Source organism: Erythrolamprus reginae, chromosome 2 (assembly GCF_031021105.1).
Source record: "Erythrolamprus reginae isolate rEryReg1 chromosome 2, rEryReg1.hap1, whole genome shotgun sequence".
Lineage (NCBI taxonomy): Eukaryota > Metazoa > Chordata > Lepidosauria > Squamata > Dipsadidae > Erythrolamprus > Erythrolamprus reginae.
In genome coordinates this window covers 290,973,262-290,987,177 of record NC_091951.1, presented here as the reverse complement: position 1 = coordinate 290,987,177, position 13,916 = coordinate 290,973,262, and positions in this window count along the sequence as shown.

Here is a 13,916-nt window from a genome sequence, read left to right as displayed (position 1 = left end):
ATCCATGCTGAAAAAGATCCCCATTAAACACAGCTATTTTTAAGAATTGGACTTTTAACTGCCTTCAAGAGTGGCCGTTGTCTTTCAAATGCAGATTTTATTAATTTATTAATTTATTAATTTATTAATTAATTTATTTATTTAGTTAGTTAGTCCAATACATAATACACATTGAAGAGAAAGATATGTAATAATATAAGTAAAGAAAAGAATAGAAGAAAAGATATAAAAGTATAGGTGAACATATTTGAAAGGAAGAAAAGATAAATGAGATAAGGAGAGACAATTGGACAGGGGATGGAAGGCAACTTATCCTGATGGGTTTCATCTCCTATGTTGTGCCATGTGCTGTGAAGTGGTTGTTTTGTTTCACCAATGTACAGATGCCTCAACAAAAGGACAGGAATAAGACACCACTTATCTCCAGTTCACAATGCATCCCTTGCTTTATTTCTAAGAAGATTCCACAACCAATTGCACCCTGATTAAGGTGAACCTGAGATGACAGATAAACTCCCAAGTGGCCTTCAGAGAATGCTAATGACCAGATGACTGCAAGAAATACAATCCTTCCATCCCTGCTTCACCATCCTATCAGAACCTATTCTTCCATCCCCCCCACCATCCAATCTCAATGATCTATGAGAACTGATCAAACTTCTTGGGTGAGAAGCAAAATCTCCTCCTCCTCCTCTCCCTCTCCTTCTCCTCCTTGAAAAAAACAGTTAAAGAAAAAAGGACCTTTATGTGCAATCCCCCCCTTTAATAGTTGCTATGGCCAAGATGGGAAAGTCTTTGGTCTATAAGCAAGACATATGAGTAAAAACCCTTTAGTCTTTGGTGTGATCATATACAATATTTCTTTGTTTATAGTTAAATGCTCTTTTTTGGCTTCATTGCTTCAGAAGAATTACCACTGAATAAGAAAAAAAAAACTGCTCAGCTGTGGAGATGCACTTCTGTCATCATAGTCCTGATAATGCAATGGTTATATTGCTCTGTGACTTTGATCTTTAGTCCAATTCGTCTTCTATAAGTATCATCTAAGAAATAGACTTTGATACAGCATTCCAAAAGGTTATATTTCAGCATTTTAGTACAGTGGAACCCCGACATAAGAGCTGCTCTACTTAAGAGCAACTCGAGATAAGAGCTGGGAGGGGAGAGATATTTTTGTTCTACTTACAAGCCCAAATTCGAGATACAAGCGCCAAGGAGCTGTCTCCTGAAGCCAAACGCTAACTTCCGCGTTCGGCTTCAGGAGACAGCTGCGAAGCGGCGCGCGTGTTTTAAAAGGTTGCAGCCGGCCTGGGGGGCTCGGGGGGGTGCTTGCAGCTTTCTTTCTTGCTCTTTTTCTTTCTCTCTTTTACCTTCCCTTCCTCTATTTCTTCTTTTCTTTCTCCTTCCCACCTTCTTCCCTCCCTCCCTCCCTTCACTCATTCCTCTCTTACTCTCCCCTTTCATAAATTTCCTTGCTTCCTTCCTCTGTTCCTGTCCCTTCCCCCTTTCTTTCTTTCTTTCTTGCTTTCTTTCTTGCTCTTTTTCTTTCTCTCTTTTACCTTCCCTTCCTCTATTTCTTCTTTTCTTTCTCCTTCCCACCTTCTTCCCTCCCTCCCTTCGCTCATTCCTCTCTTACTCTCCCCTTTCATAAGTTTCCTTGCTTCCTTCCTCTGTTCCTGTCCCTTCCCCCTTTCTTTCTTTCTTTCTTTCTTGCTTTCTTTCTTTCTTTCTTGCTCTTTTTCTTTCTCTCTTTTACCTTCCATTCCTCTATTTCTTCTTTTCTTTCTCCTTCCCACCTTCTTCCCTCCCTCCCTTCACTCATTCCTCTCTTACTCTCCCCTTTCATAAGTTTCCTTGCTTCCTTCCTCTGTTCCTGTCCCTTCCCTCTTTCCTTCCTTCCTTCCCACCCTCCGTCCATTCATTCACCCATTCCTCTCTTGATCGCTTAAAGCCGGTCCCTGGTGCAAAAAGGGTTGGGGACCTCTGTCCTACAGGATTGGGTGGCAGAGAAGTTGAACATATGTAAATTTAAAAGTTTAAGAAAGTTTAAAAGTTAAGTGAAAGAAACTTCATTATTCATTTATATGTACATGTACATTTCTTCATTAAAAACATGTCTTTCTGCATAATTTAGACTAACTTTGTGAGTTTTTTGAGGGCTGGAACCAATTAAAATTATTTACATTAATTCCTATGGGGAAAAGTCATTCGAGATAAGAGCTGCTCGACTTAAGAGCCCAGGTCCGGAACGAATTAAACTCGTATCTCGAGGTACCACTGTAATAACATTACAGTATGTGCTCATTTTGGACTTGATCTAATACTTGCTGAAGTTAATAGCTTGCTACAGTATTTTTCAGTCTTCAGGCAATCTCTTTGCCTATTTTCCACCGTGCACAGAAATAAGGAGTGAATAATAAATCTGTATCATACTGTACCAGCTGAGATAGTTACACAACCATAAAACCAATTTATCCCAGATGGTATACAATTATCTAATCAAAGCAGAAAGGTAGATACCAGTATCACAAGTTGTTCTACAGCCATATTGCAGAGTAATCTAAATTATACATTTGGCATACTCATTACAAAATTTCACAAACGGAATATGAAATGTATTTTTTTTAAATGTCAGAAAAAAATATTAAAACCTAGACTTGTACAAGATAAAATGGCAAACATTAGAAACAGCTGGGAAAACTCTTAAAATGGACTAGGTTATTTTTTAATTGGAGAATTTTGCTTTGTCTAACACATTTGTCTAAAACTGCTGGATGGAAAAAGTTATGATTCATGCCTGGGTCATATTCAGTATGAGCTGAGTCACACAGCAGAATTCACTTATTGTGGAAAACTTTGTAGAAGAAATAGGACAATGTCGTGAAACAAAAAGAACAAATGAAAATGAACTCATATAGTTGAAAAAAAGTTGAGCACATTTCACACTGCAGTCTGACATTAAAGATAAGTTCAAAAAAGTTGGAAATTACTGGTTTAAACTCAAAATATCATTCATCAGTCAAAAGGGATGAGAGAATGAAAAGTTAGTTGTGTGAGCGGTGAAAAATCTAGGGGAATGAGCTGCAGGAATTTAGGTACAGGACTTATGAAAATCTCTATAGCAGAATATTTATTTCACTTTTATTCTAGGATTTGAACTTTGATGTACGTGACATATCAAACATGAGGCCACTTGGCAGAGCCCTTTTCCCTTTCACAATGTTGAGTTACACATTTAAAAATAGTTGAATTGGGCTTCAAGGAACTATGAGAACACATTAGGTTTATTTATAACATATTTCTTTAAAATGTGTTTTGTTGACTAAGTCACAAAGGTTTAATTCAAATAACATGTTAAATCATAAAGCAAATAACTTTGAGCCATAACGTGGCATGCGAACCTAGAGTATTTTGGTGTAATAAAAGGAAGAGAATCTGAAGATAAAGAATGCAACCTTTTAAAAAACACATTTTTACATATCAGAATACAGTGATACCTCGTCTTACAAACCCGTCATACAAACTTTTCGAGATACAAACCCGGGTTTTAAGATTTTTTGGCCTCTTCTTCCAAACTATTTTCACCTTACAAACCCAAGCCGCTGCCACTGGGATGCCCTGCCTCTGGACTTCTGTTGCCAGTGAAGCGCCCGTTTTTGCGCTGCTGGGATTCCCTTGAGGCTCCCCTCCATGGGAAACACCACCTCTGGACTTCCGTGTTTTTGTGATAATGCAGGGGAATCCCAGCAGCGCAAAAATGGGCGCTTCACTGTCAACGGAAGTCCAGAGGTGGGGTTTCCCAGCGAGGGGAGCCTCAGCGAAATCGCAGCATCACAAAAACATGGAAGTCCGGAGGTGGGGTTTTGAGGACTTCCGTGTTTTTGCGATGCTGCAATTTCGCTGAGGCTTCCCTCGCTGGAAACCACACCTCCGGACTTCCGTTGCCAGCGAAGCACCCATTTTTGCACTGCTGGGATTCCCCTGCTAGGATTTTCCTGCAGCATCACAAAAACACGGAAGTCCGGAGTTGGGGTTTCCCATGGAGGGGAGCCTCAGGTGAATCCCAGCAGCGCAAAAATGGGTGCTTTGGCTGGGAAAAAGGGTGAGTTTTGGGCTTGCACGCATTAGTCGCTTTTCCATTGATTCCTATGAGAAACATTGTTTCATCTTACAAACCTTTCACCTTACAAACCATCCCGGAAACAATTAAGTTCGTAAGAAGAGGTATCACTGTACACTCAAAAGGATCTTTTACTTGGTGACATGGCTGGGCACAAATGAGACAGAGTGTAGTGCAGAAAATTAAATAAAGTTAGGTTCTCTACTAATTAAAAAAAATACATAAATCATTCTTCCACTGATGAGCTGCTGCTTGCTGCTGCTTTCATGTCAGAAGCACCATGGTACTTCCAGAGTGAAAGGATCAGGTGGTGATACTATTGTTGCTCAGGAGACGTCCAGTTTGGGGCTCCTTTTATGTCACCATTAGTGTACCCAATGGTACCTATTCACTTTTGAACTACTAGGTTAGCAGACTCACCACATGGCAACACTTGGATCTCAAATGCAGGCTTACTGGTTGTCAACCCAGCATTCTAACCATGTGAACCATACATATATTTAACTATTATTTGGATTGTTATAAGTGATTACTTTTACCTGAGTTATCATCCCCATACCTGAAATACAGTAAAGAAAGCCCAGCAACTGGCTTTGGTTGTTTACGATAAGAAATAAGAGCTTCTTCAGTTGTTGCTATGAATAAGTCAGGGATTTTAATTTACTTGCCAAGAATTCCTAGGAGGCACATTCTGTCAGTAGATGGACGTGTATTGCTCTGACTTTCCCATCTCGCAGAACCGGTGTTGCTTTTTCCTGGCTCCTTGCCCAACAGCATTCTCTCTCAAAAGCTTTTGAGTTGTATGTGAAGTGGTATCTGACAACAGATGTTTATTCTTAACCAGAATTAGCAAGAGGATTTTCTTGAGAAATATTATAGGTTAAATCTACGATTACTTTACTCTGTATTTGTTTGTCACCCAGTTTAAGCCTAGAACTTCCACAATATAAATTATAATATAAATATACAATATAAATTATAATATACAATATACAATATAAATTATAATATAAATTGCTTGGGGGAAAAGTCACTGTGTTAGAGCTCATGTCCTGGGACATACGGATCGATTTTTTATTGCATTTTGATTAATAGTGCACATGTTACATGAAGCATTTTACTTGTTTATTCATCTGAAGCTATAGATTATAAACTGAGTACTGTAGTTTATGTGAACTATGTCACAATATGGAAATAGTCCCTACAGGCGCCTTTTTCCAGTTCCTCATCATGGGATTAGCTCAGCAGCTGACCTAATTCTGTGATTACACACCTATCATTGGGAATCAACAGAAGGTTTGAGATTTTAAAAGGGCAGGGCAGTTATTCAAAAGAGATACAATTCATTTATTTTCTATCTTTGTTATTATAAGAGATAAAACGAGTTACCATAGCAGAAAGTTCTAAAATGCTCTTAACGAGGTTTAATCTGTACAGTGAACCACAAACTACAGAATATTATTATTATTATTATTATTATTATTATTAATTGGATTTGTATGCCGCCCCTCTCCGTAGACTCGTAAATATTTTACATTAATCTTGTACATACCTATCCCTTGTGACTAAGTTCAATGTTCAATGTATTATATGAACCTAAAGAATCAGATGTCATGATTCAATTAACAATGGACAAGACTATTATGTGAACACAGCCACCGAGAGATGCAAAGTCATTTAAAAATCAAATGATAAATACTGTACTAAGAATCATTGCTAGTAAGGAGTGGGCTTACTCTCTATATAGTGGTTTGTCCTATTACTGTTGGTGCAATGGTCTTGGAGGGCTGTCTACTGTTAGCTTGTTTGACAGTTCCTTGATTGGGGTACTGTATTTTTTACTTCTTGACTGTTGGTTTGATGTTAATCTATGCTCATCTGGGTGTTGGTTGCTGGTGAGAAGGTACAGTATTTTGGTTTTTTGGGTCTCTTTTGTGCAGTATGCAGATGTTGCTTATGTGTTTATTGTGTCTATGTGTTTATTGATGTCCAATTTATCAGAGTGCCAGGTTACCAGGAATTCTCTAGCAATTTTGGACTTGTCTTGATCTAGAAGGGTCAGTGTTTTCCATTTGAAACTATTGTCTCTTATATACTGGGAACAAGTGCTGCTGTCTTCTAACTACAGTACTTGCTGATGTTCATAGATATGTTCTGTTCGTATTCTGCTTATTTGTCTTACCTAGTGGCTTTGCAGTCTTTATACTATATGTTGTAGATGTTCTCTGGTTTTTATTCTGAGGCAGCTGGGTGTTTTGGTTTTCTTAGAATGTTTTGGAAAGCTGATTTATGTGCTATACTAATTCCATGTGGTTATAATAGTTCGTTGGTGGTTTCAGAATTATTGCAATGCTTCAGATTACTGCAACGCTCTCTACATGGGGCTACCTTTGAAAAGTGTTAGGAAACTCTAGATTGTGCAGAACGCGGCCGCGAGGGCCATCGTGGGGCTTCCCAAATTCGCCCACATATCTACAACACTCCGTGGTCTGCATTGGCTGCCGATCAGTTTCCGGTCACAATTCAAAGTGTTGGTTATGACCTTTAAAGCCCTACATGGCATTGGACCAGAGTACCTCCGGAACCGCCTGCTACCGCATGAATCCCAGTGACCAATAAGGTCCCACAGAGTTGGCCTTTTCCGGGTCCCGTCGACTAAACAATGTCGTCTGGCGGGCCCCAGGGGAAGAGCCTTCTCTGTGGCGGCCCCAGCCCTCTGGAATCAACTCCCCCCAGAGATTAGAACTGCTCCCACCCTCCTTGTCTTCCGTAAACTACTCAAGACCCACCTATACCGCCAGGCATGGGAGATTTGAGACATCTTTTCCCCAGGCTCCTTATAATTTATGTTTGGTATGTATGTGTTGTCTGGTTTTAATATGATAGGGTTTTAGTTATTTCTTTTAATATTAGATTTGTGCCACTATAATATTGTTATCATTGTTGTGAGCCGCCCCGAGTCTTCGGAGAGGGGCGGCATACAAATCTAATAAATTATTATTATTATTATTCAGAAACATTTTTGATGCATGGTAGCGTTATCCTTTTTATATAGACACAAGAACAGTTTTTTCCCGAACGCCATTACTCTACTAAACAAATAATTCCCTCAACACTGTCAGACTTTCTACTAAATCTGCACTTCTATTCTACTATTTTTTCTCATTATTCCTATCACCCATTTCCTCCCATGTTGACTGTATGACTATAACTTGTTGCGTATATCCTAAGATTTTTATTAATATTGCTTCTTCATTGCTTATTTGACCCCTATGACAATCATTAAGTGTTGTACCACATGATTCTTGACAAATGTATATTTTATTTTATGTACGTTGAGAGCATATGCACCAAGACAAATTCCTTGTGTGTCCAATCACACTTGGCCAATAAAAAATTCTATTCTATTCTATTCTATTCTATTCTATATATTATGTTGGTTCTGCTATGTTGGGTTTACTAAGATGAGGAAGAACTTATGTTGTGATGGAATATCTCTGCTTTTGTCATTTGTTGAAAGCCTTGAACTGTCAATCCATTTAGTCACGGCATAAGCTGACAGAACAGGATCGTGGAAACAAATAACTGGTACTTTGATCTTTTTGCCAAGATGGATTTGAGTTTCTCAACTATGGAGCGAACTAAGAAAGAGGTCTTTTAAGTGTGTAGTTCAGGCAAAATGTAGACTATATTAAAGTGAAATGGTTGTGCCGGAATGACTAATTATTCCTTTAATAAACTTCATATAGTACAAAAAACTACTGTAAAAATTGAATTTGAAAAAGAAAATCACAGAATTTTTCAGAATATGAGGATAGTAAAACAAATATATAAACTGTCCTCATTCCTGTAAAATAATTATTTAAATTATTATAATAGCAGGATTGCAAAAAGATGATTACTGCAATTAGAATTGGGGCTTCAATTACTAATAGTTTCAACACTTTAGCTGAAAGTAAAAACTTAATTAAATACATTATATAAGTAAAATTGACAACTTATATACTTAATGATTCTTTATAATCAAAACAATGAAGGTAAATACTTTTATTGAGTTCATAATAATTAAATGCTGTACTGGAGAGGTGAGGTTAGCAACCAAAACTAACATAAACTGATTATGAAGTTTCAGCCAAATATCCTGAAAAATGGAAACTCCGTTGATTAGTCATAGATAATCCAATTCTACAAACTAAAACATTGGTCAGTGAAAATCATGCTTCTTTTACAATAGACAAAAGAGAATGGCTTTTCTTTTAAATAAATACAGACCCTGTTTATAAGAATATATATTCTTGTGCATGAAGGTCATGTAAATCTGGTTTAGTTTTTGCTATATGGCATGATCTCATTCATCATAAGTTTGAATAAGCTGTTACATTGTTTGAAGTAACCATTTGATCCATGATAAATTTTCAAAGGCATCTAGTAAGGGCCTGCACTCTCTTTCATATTGTCTGAGACAAGGGTATCTATTTTTTAGACATGGTCATAACAGAAACAAAAAGCTTGTCAATGCTCATTCTAAGATTGAGCATCACTAAAATTAAATAGGGGACATTTGTATGCATCTTGTTGATAAATATTATTTTGCACTAATTATTATTAGTGCAAAAATTTGCAATAAATCTCATATTTATTGCAAAGTTTTGCACTTGAAATATATGTTAAGGAAGGCCAAAGACATGACTCTGGGGCACAATAAATATCAGGTGCCAAGAGTCTGACTTTTGATCACATGACCATTGCCATGCTGCAATCATAAGTCATTTTTTTCCAGTGCCGTTAACTTTGAATGATGACTAAACAAATTGTTGTAGGTCAAGGATTACCTGTATCAGATACTATTAAACAAGCTCAAAGTTCAAATAATCCCACAAGTCAATACTATAAATGTTTTGAGGACCAATACCTACAGCCATTAAAAGATATAATGGATGGTGTATTACAGGGAACAAAGATGTCTCACACTTGGAGAGAAGCCGACATAGCGCTATTATCAAAGAAGGATCAAGATCCTCTGAGAATAAAAAACCATTGACCAATTTCATTATTAAATAATGAATAAACTTTTTACTGAAACATTGGCAGAAAGATTAAAGAAGATTTTAGTCTTGTATTCATGAAGACCAATCTGATTTTTTGCTAAAAGGACAATTAAGAGATACAGTACATGTGAGAACTGTTTTGAATGTTATCGAATATTTACAATGCAACAATGAGAAAAATAGATCTAACACTTCTGGATGTGGAAAAATCCTCTAACAATTTAAATTGGGACTTTGTGTTTAAAATCTTGGAAGATGTGAACTTCAGAAATTTATTCAAGCAGTTACAGTGATTTAAACTTCACGACAAGCAAATATTATTAATTGAGACTTAAATAAACCATGTGAAATTCAAAAGAGCATGAGACTAGGATATCCCATATCTCCTTTGTTGTTTATACTAATGTTAAAAAATTTGACTAGAGATATTAGACATGATGAGAAAATAACAACCATAAAAATTAAAAAGGAGGTTTATAAATTAAAAGCTTTTGCTGATGAGTTGGCTATATTTCTATGAGACCCTCAAATTAATATAGAATACTTGATGAAGCAATTAAATGACTTTGGAACTTCAGCAGGCATCAAGAGAATAGAAACATCAGGGGTGGTTTTCTCCTGGTTCGGGCAAACCGGTAGCGATCCGCTAGTGACGATGACGTCACTAACCTGGTTAGATCAATGCTAGTTCCTGGATGCCACCATCTTTTTCTTTTTGAGAGTTTTTTTTTGAAATTCCTTCTGAGAATGCGCAATAGCTGAATTTCTGGCACTTTACAAGCGGTTGGCTCCTTCTTTCTGGCTTTTTAAGAAAAAATGGATTTTTTACCACTGTGCACACATGCGCATGCGAGCTTCTTAAAACCCACCTGTGTCGTCAGGCATGGGGGAACTGAGATAATCTTTTCCCCTAGGCTTCCACAATTTATGTATGGTACGTTTGTATGTATGATTGGTTTTAAAATAAGTAAGGGTTTTTAGTTTTTAGTATTGGATTGTCGCACGTTGTTTTATTACTGTTGTTAGCCGCCCCGAGTCTACGGAGAGGGGCGGCATACAAATCCAATAAAATGAAATGAAATGAAAGTGTGTCCACACGACGTGGGGGAGGAAGCAAACCAGCAGCGAGGTAAGTAGGATCCTACCCCTGAGAAACATTCAATCTTATTCAAAGGAACTTGATTCTTTTCAACTTTTGGTTACAATAGAGTTAACTCACAGAATTCTTGAGCCCATCAGTTGTACATTTTCTTTAAGGAGGCCATCTGGTGTTTTCTAATGTTTTCATTAGAAGGCATTAGAAGAAATTTTCAAAGACTTCTTATCAGCAATTTATAAGCACATTCACTCCTCCCACAGGAAAGGATATTTTTAGTTGACTTCTACACCTTTTTAAAAACCAGTTTCATCTAAATTCCTAGTTTTTAAAAGCTAAAACAACATTATCGCCTTCTTTGGCAACTTTTACTTAAAATAAAATGTTACAAAACCAGCAACGAATGTTTTTCTTCTTAAACTGATAGAAGAAAGGCTCACTCAGTGAATACAAACCTTCCAAATTCTGAATGTTTTTCAATCTTGAAGAGGTTGGATAAGGGATAGATTAAGAGAAGATGATATATTTATTTTCTTGTTTATATTTGCGGTCTGTTGTGAGTGTTCTTTGTCCATCTCAGGTCATGTCAGATTCTGAAGATAATGAGCCAGGTCCCTCTGGATACCCTGGGCCAGGGGGGGTTTGCCAGCTGATGCAGAAAGTGAGAGTGAGGGAAAAAATGACCTGAGTGAACCCAAGGAACCACTAGAAGGGGCTGATATAATGGGGGAGTGGTCTTAGTTGAAAGATGAGGAAGACATATGGTGGATAGTCAGTGGATAGATCCTTGATATAGAAGATTGGTGAGAATGGGAGTTGCTTAGTTAAAGATATTAGCTTACAGCCTTAGCTTCTTTGGGATGTGATGACACTTCCAGGCAGTATAAAGCAAAGGATTTTGGGCAATTGGGTGTGGGGTTTCAATGCCGTTCAATGGAAGAGTTTGGAGAGTGGGGGAGTGCTTGAACAAGGCTTCAAAACCATGATTTCTGCCTCAATAAAAAACATTCTCTGTTGGAGGATTTTTGCTCAGGATTTCGGTGAGCTGATTCATATGCTTAAATGATAAATGGACTTGTTATCCAAAGAATGCTAATTAGGTTGAGTTGGGCGGCTTTCCCAGACATTGTTGATGCTTAGCTCCGGAGAGAAAAATAACCCCCTTTTCCCTTGCCGTTTAAAATCTGCTTTTCTCTATGTGTGCTTTTATCAATAAAGAGTTTGATTTTACCCATGAAATAAAGTATTTTTGAGTCGGTGGGTTTACTACGAGCGCCGTGCACAGAACACTGTCGAGTTTGGAAATCATTGTATTTTATCTTTCCTTTTTTTGTTTTGTCTTTATCCTACTTTGCACTTTTTACTTCTTTTTACTTTCCCTTATTTTTCTGAATATAGCTTGTATTCGTTTTTATTACAGTATTGAAAAATCTTCAATAGAATATATTGAAGATATTACCTATCCCTGTTTCACTATGATTTCATAAGTCAAGTTACATATTTTTTAAAAGATTACCAGAAAATATTAACAATTGATAACACCAGAATTATACAGATCTATCTCATGTAATATATGAGCAGTGGCTCACATAGTTAGGATACTGGGTTGATAATCTGCAAACCCATGTTCAAAGCCCAAGTGATGCTTTGTGATGTACTGTAGTGAGCTCCTATCATTTGCTTCAGCTTTTTGCCCACTTAGCAGTTCAAAAGCATGCAAACATGAGTAGATAAATAGGTATCACTTTGGTGGGCTGGCTCATTAACAAAAACATGAAAGGAACCCCCAACTGGGTGTCCCCGGGGCCTTGGAGATGTCACCAGTTAATCCTTTCACCACAGAAGCTCTTTGGTAGTTTCAACACTGAAATATAGTACAGTGGTACCTCGGTACTCGAATGCTTTGGTTCTCGTACATTTTGGATAACGAACAAAGTTTTCGGCAAAAATTTGCTTCGGTATCTGAACAAAAATTCAGATACCGAACAGCCAGAGAAAATTTTGTTCATTATCCGGCAGCTTTGGGGGGCTGAGGAGCTCTATAAGAGCTCCAAGCTGCAGGAAGGCTGGGGGCTGCTGCAATTCCGGCAGCTTAAAGGGGCTGAGGAGCTCTATAAGAGCTCCAAGCTGCAGGAAGGGTGGGGGCTGCTGCAATCCCACTCCTTTCTGCTCCTTTCCTTTCCTCAATGCTTCCTCTTATTACCTGTAAGCAGCTGCAAAACTTTCTCCCTCCCGGCGGCTGCAACGGCTTCCCTTCGAGGAACAACAGCGCCGGGAACGTCACGTGATGAAGGGAAGCCGCCGGAGCCATCTCAGCAGTTGCCGACGCTCCAGCAGCTTCCCTTCATTACGTGACGTTCCCGGCGCTGTTGTTCCTCGAAGGGAAGCTGTTGCAGCCGACGGGAGGGAGAAAGTTTTGCAGCTGCTTACAGGTAATAAGAGGAAGCATTGAGGAAAGGAGAGAAGCAGAAAGGAGTGGGATTGCAGCAGCCCCCACCCTTCCTGCAGCTTGGAGCTCTTATAGAGCTCCTCATCCCCTTTAAGCTGCCGGAATTGCAGCAGCCCCCACCCTTCCTGCAGCTTGGAGTACCAAATTTATTTATCCCATTGGAAATAAAGAAAATAGATTTAATTGGTTCCCAGCGAGTTAACAGGGGCTGGGAACCAATTAAATCCATTTCCATTATTTCCTATGGGATAAATAAATTCGGTACTCGACCAAATCGGATCTCAACCACACTTCTGGAACGAATTGTGGTCGAGTACCGAGGTACCACTGTATAAGGAAAATGTATTACTACTGTATTTCAAACATGATAGGTTCAAACATTCTAGAAAAATACTTGGAGGCTCTTTCTTCTATTTAAAATTATTTGTGGCATAAATTCTTTTAAAATCTATTTTGGCTATTTATCAAAGAATTAAACATAAAAGATAGCATTACATTCTTATCAAGTTGCATTTCATATTGTAATAAAAGCAAACTTCCTTCATTGTGTTGGGGGAATTATATAGCCATTTTTGGACAGCATGCTCATTTGGTTATTTGTTCTAATAAAAGTTTTATGAAATTGTGAAACTCTCACTTATTCACAATTCTGCTATTGGTTTACTGATCAGCTTTATAAATCGGTGTAGTATAAGAAATCAATTATTTTCTTATTGTTAGCTGCTAGAAACTGCAAGTTTAAAATACAGCAAACAGAACAGCAAAAAGCTCAAAAGAATTTACATTTAGTTTAATCTGTTTTCCATTTTAAAATTATATTAATATTTTATAACAAGTATTTGTCTAGGTAGAAATAGTGAATATATCATTTGAACTACATTTATAAATTCTTATACCTGTTTTAAAATATTGCAGTCAGAAATTTTACTTTATGAAGAGTTTTAAAAATCAATAGCAGCAGAAATGACAGATGCCAAATTATGTATAATTGGAAATATTTTATTCTAGGAAGGAAATGTAATAAGAAGTGTTCTAAAGATTATTTGTATAGTGATTTATGAAGCACATAGTCACTTATGAGCTTTGAATTGTTTGCAAAATAAAATAGGCTCTTTAAAGCTAGACATTTTCAACAGAAATATGGAAAACCACATAGTTTGTCAGATGGGCAATTTATCCTAGCTACTGTAATATGTAACTAAA